Source organism: Meleagris gallopavo, chromosome 8 (genome assembly GCF_000146605.3).
Source record: "Meleagris gallopavo isolate NT-WF06-2002-E0010 breed Aviagen turkey brand Nicholas breeding stock chromosome 8, Turkey_5.1, whole genome shotgun sequence".
In the NCBI taxonomy this organism is placed as follows: Eukaryota; Metazoa; Chordata; class Aves; order Galliformes; family Phasianidae; genus Meleagris; species Meleagris gallopavo.
Window position 1 is genome coordinate 28,756,932 of NC_015018.2, and position 4,538 is coordinate 28,761,469.

General features: G+C 45.4%; 1 long non-coding RNA gene across 1 annotated transcript; it reads left to right on the forward strand.

Annotated features, from left to right (window-relative positions):
• Positions 1-32: 32 nt before the first annotated feature.
• On the forward strand, positions 33-4,538 carry LOC109368873. Its single transcript, XR_002117314.2, has 2 exons — positions 33-1,604; positions 2,217-4,538. It is a non-coding gene; the product is annotated as an uncharacterized LOC109368873 (long non-coding RNA).

Genomic DNA, 4,538 nt, shown 5'->3' on the forward strand with positions numbered 1-4,538 from the left:
TTTCTTTTTTAAGAACCTAAAGTCATAAAATTTAAAATTGCTCTCCGCAAATTCTTCCAGCTTCATTTCCCCATCTCTGTGGACACGCTGCCGGCAGGATCCGGCGATTTTATTCCCTCTTGAGAAAACGCACAAAGTATCGGTGCCAGGCTGCAGAACAAGCCCAACAGCCTCGTTTCTTTTCTCTCCCCCCCCCGCCCCGCTTCTCCTCCTTTTGTTCGCGTCTTGCTCCCGGCTGGGCGCAGTATCGCACCTCGTTGGAAGGACAAGATCCTCCTCTGCTGGCCATGAGCAATACGGCACGGCGGCGAGGGGCCTTGCCACGCTGCTGTGCTGCCCCACTAGGCCTCCATGCTCTGTCCCCCGCCTGTAGTCCCCTTCCTACATCCCCATCTGCATCCCCTTCTGCAAACCACCTCTCACATCCCACATCCCCTGTTCCACCACTTGCATGCTATATTCCACCCTCCTCATTCTGCATACCCCATCCCATGTCCTCCATTCCATCTCCCTCATACTGCATCCCACCTCCCACATTCCCCATCCCACCTCCCATTTTCCCATCCCATGCCCTGCAGCCCCCTGCATGGCACATAGGAAAGGGCAATTTCATGCCTGCAGGAGGGAAGGAGAGGGACTTTTTGCTGGCCTCAGCCAAGCAGCACCATTCATGTATGGGACCAAAAGATGAAATTTGGCTTTGTGTCAGCTAGCACAGGTGGAGGTTGTCTGCAGCAGTGTGATCTGGTGGATATCTTAAGGGAGGAGTAAAGGTCTACCTGGGGTTTTATCCCCAACAATTCTGCATCGCACATCTGAGGGGGAAAGAGAAACAGCACAGTGGAGCTGTGATAAAGGTTGGGTTGATCTCCTGGGAGCATTTGTTCCAAGGAACATTTGTGTTGTGTCAGCAGGTAGTGGCCTTAATCCAAAACTAAGAATGCAAATCTAGGGCCTAGCCACCCTGAAGTACAAAGGAGTAATGGATGCTGAGGGAAACCTGTATATTTTCTAGGGCAGCAGGTTATTGCAAGAAGGAAGCCAGGTCATCTTGCTGTCTTGCAAACACCTCTGTCCATGGGAGAAGGTTTGAAGGGGGACAGGTTTGAGGGAAAAGTAGTAATAATAGGAATAATAATGTGTTCTCTTCTTTACATCTGAGCAATGATGCAGTGCATACCTCATATAGCCCAGGCTGGCACTTTGCCCTTCCCATGTAGAGTAAATGGCTGCCCTGAGTGCAGGGAAGTTTAGCAGTCTCCTTGAAGTGAAAAATTCTGCCCACAAACCAACTCAGCAAATGGCACAAAGGAGAAGTATGGAAAGCTGTGGAGGAAAACAAGGTGCAGGTACACAGAGGCTGCACCGTAAAGCATGGAAGCCAAGCAGAAAAGCCCCCACTCCCTGCCTGCAGGGGGCTGTGAGCAGGCCTCAGGCAACCTCAGGTGCATGTGCTGGGGATAGCAGCAGGTGTGAGTTGTTCTGAGTAAGTGGCAAGGTTCTTATTTGCTGCTGCTTATTCATTTGCTCTCAGTTGCAGCTAGGTTTTACCTGAGAATACTGGCATAGCAGCTCCTGTGATTTCTTATATGTCTACTACTAGTGTAGGTGCCCTCATTGCAGCTAGGTAGCCCTTTCTGCACCTGTGATTTACAGCAAAAAGGGATGCATGCTGGTACCTTTACATGGGGAATGAATCTTGATGTGGTGTTGGTTTCCTTTCTGCCTCGCTTGCTCTTCAAAGGCTGAGTGCTGTTTTCCTCCTCCTCTTGTTCCCTTTTGTCACTTAGCCTTAATCTGGAGTCAGAAAGGAAAGGCTGGAGCCCCATGTCAGAAGGTGAATGTATGGTATTTCCTCATGGGAAGGATGTGCCCTGGTAGCTGACTGCATTGCTGTTAGATAAATGCCATCGCTTAGTAAGAAAAGAAGTAATTAACTTGTCAGGGACCAGTGTTTTACAAGCATGCTGCAACTTTGGCTGGATGCTCAGGGAATCTGGAGTTCCCCTGTGGGCTGCTGGGAGCAGTGTGGTTTTATCAGAAAAACCATGTAAATTGGAAAGGACTCTTAAAAGTACTGCTTGGGCATCTCTGGAGTGGGTAATGGATTATCCAGCACCAGAGGGAAGTCGCCTAACCACAGGTTGTACCATAAGCCAAGACCCAGCTTGGATTTGTTTCCAGAAACTGACTCTGACCTTCTTTATCCCGTGCAGTCTTCCTGGTCCTCCCTGACCTACCTGCTGAATGGTAAGTGGCTTTGATTTCTTCCATTAAATTCTGCATGTGAGCCTGAGATGTTGGCAGCCTGGTCCGTCGAGATCCATGGCTGATGGTCAGTGTTGAGTTTTAACTGCATGCGCAGCTTTGTAGCACTTAAAGCAACAGCTGAGATCAAATAGGAAGTTATTGTGCTTTGGACAGGCAGCATGGTCTGCACTCCCAGGCCTTCCTGCTTCTCGCATTGGTGCAGAAGGCAACTATGTCATTTTGTTGTCATTTTGGTCCAACCTGTGAGTCCTGTGGCTCTATATCCGTACAGCTCTGTTTCTTTCCCCAGATTAATTCTGCTCTCCTTATAGAATGTTCCAGATCAGTATTTAGTTTCCACATCTTCAGCTGCAGCTAACAACAGGCTATTTCACTATAGTGAAACAGCCCCAAAACTGTTTGAAAGGAGTGAGGGTTTGGCTGTTCGCTGCTCTTATTCCTTTTGCAATTTCTTTCTGAAGTCACAAATGCTCACAGCCAAAGCTTTTGTGGAAGGGAGGAAATACCAAGAGGTCTGTGCAGAAGCAAGTGGGAGACCTACTGGTATTTGAAGTCTCATCGCAATTTCAGCTTCATAAAAATAACTTTGTATTATTCACAGACCCTCAGACAGAAAGTATTTAGAGAGGTGGCAGGAAAACTCATCCTGCTTAAATTAGGCCAGAATTCAGTTCGTCCCCAGAGGTTCAGAGAGCTTGAATAAATGCTGGGTGCCTTCAGTGTTGGCAATAAGCTTTAAATTTGCACATCACTCATCTCGACAACTGCAGTCCAACAAAGTTACCTTGCCATTCGGGTCACTCGATGGCATCCTAATGCATCACTTTCCCACTTGGAACATTAGTCATGACTTGATCCAGGCAAGGTTTTGAAAACAGTGTGACTGCCAGCATTGAGATATCTGTTCTCCCTATAAGAGACAGTCCGTGTAAGCTAACGAACAAGAGGATATTGATCAGAAATCCATTACGTGATTGACGGCTCTTGGCAATGTGAAAAAGTGTGGATGAAAGCTTGAGCAGTTTAAAAGATCACCCAGACCTCAAAGCTGATTTGAAGCTTTAAAAGTCAATCTCTTGCCTATCAATTATGGGGGGATTTTTTTTTTTTGTACTACACAGAAGAAAGTTATTCTTTGAAAATTTGCATGCAGGATGTCTAATTTAATTTCGTGTAATAGTCACATTTTGGTGACAAATGTCAGATCACTGCTTTTTAAAGCATGTCAAGGTTTTCCAGCACTTACAGAGAATGAGCACTCTGATTTAGTAATGTGTTTAAATCAACCAGTGTATCAGATTTGGTGTGTTAATTATGTGCTCAGATTAAAAAAAATACTGCTTTTGCTTTACTAAATCCATGGCTTGTTATGAATAATTAAAAAAAAAAAAATGGAATGGGAACACTTCTTAAGTAAGAGATGTGGAAACCAAATAGTTATTTAGTGATATAGCAGTAATAAACAGGAAGACATCTTTGTTTGATGTACCCAAGTCAGGGAAGTCTGTTCTTCTTTATTCTTATGGTGCTTAATAAATGATTGATTCATTGCTAAGAGATGTACCAAGGCAGCAAAACGAAGTGACAGTATCATCATTTCTGAGCACTGTCCTTACAGTTGGTAGATGTTTCTACAATGGCTTTGCTGTCTGTGCTTGTTTGGAGCACTTGTTTTTCCTCTATCAATTCAGCAAAGCCCTTGCGCTCCCTGTAGCGCATGCTGGGCATGTCTGCTGGGTGCTCTCAGCAGCCTCAACTCCTCTGCTCATCCTTCACAACTTTTACCAGCTATGTCTTTTAGAGAAAAAGATAGAAAAAAGGCTACCCTGTCTCTCCGAATAGCTCCTTAAAGTACCCGTGGAACAAAAGCTGACGTTCCCTGCTAAGATTTTGCAAATAAACAGGGGAAACAAAACTAGGCTTCTGCACAATATTCCCTCAAACTCGAGTCCGCCTGCAGAATCTCCCCTCAGACGAAGTGAGCTTGCAGGTTGCATTTCAGGCAAAACCTTCTTTTTGTTTTCCTTTCTTAACTACATCGCATTAAATTTAATTTTGTTCACAGTAGACAATGTCCTTATCTTCCAACGAGATCCTTCTGTTCCTCAGCACAGCGCATACTTCTGCAACACTTGCACACTGTCGAGACTCGGCTCCTGTGGAAATAATGAGCTGAGTAAAAGGAGTCTTGACTTGACATAGCAATAAATGAGGTGAAACTTTTTTTTTTGTGAGAAACGAGAGTTGGCATGTAGGAAGGGGGGGAA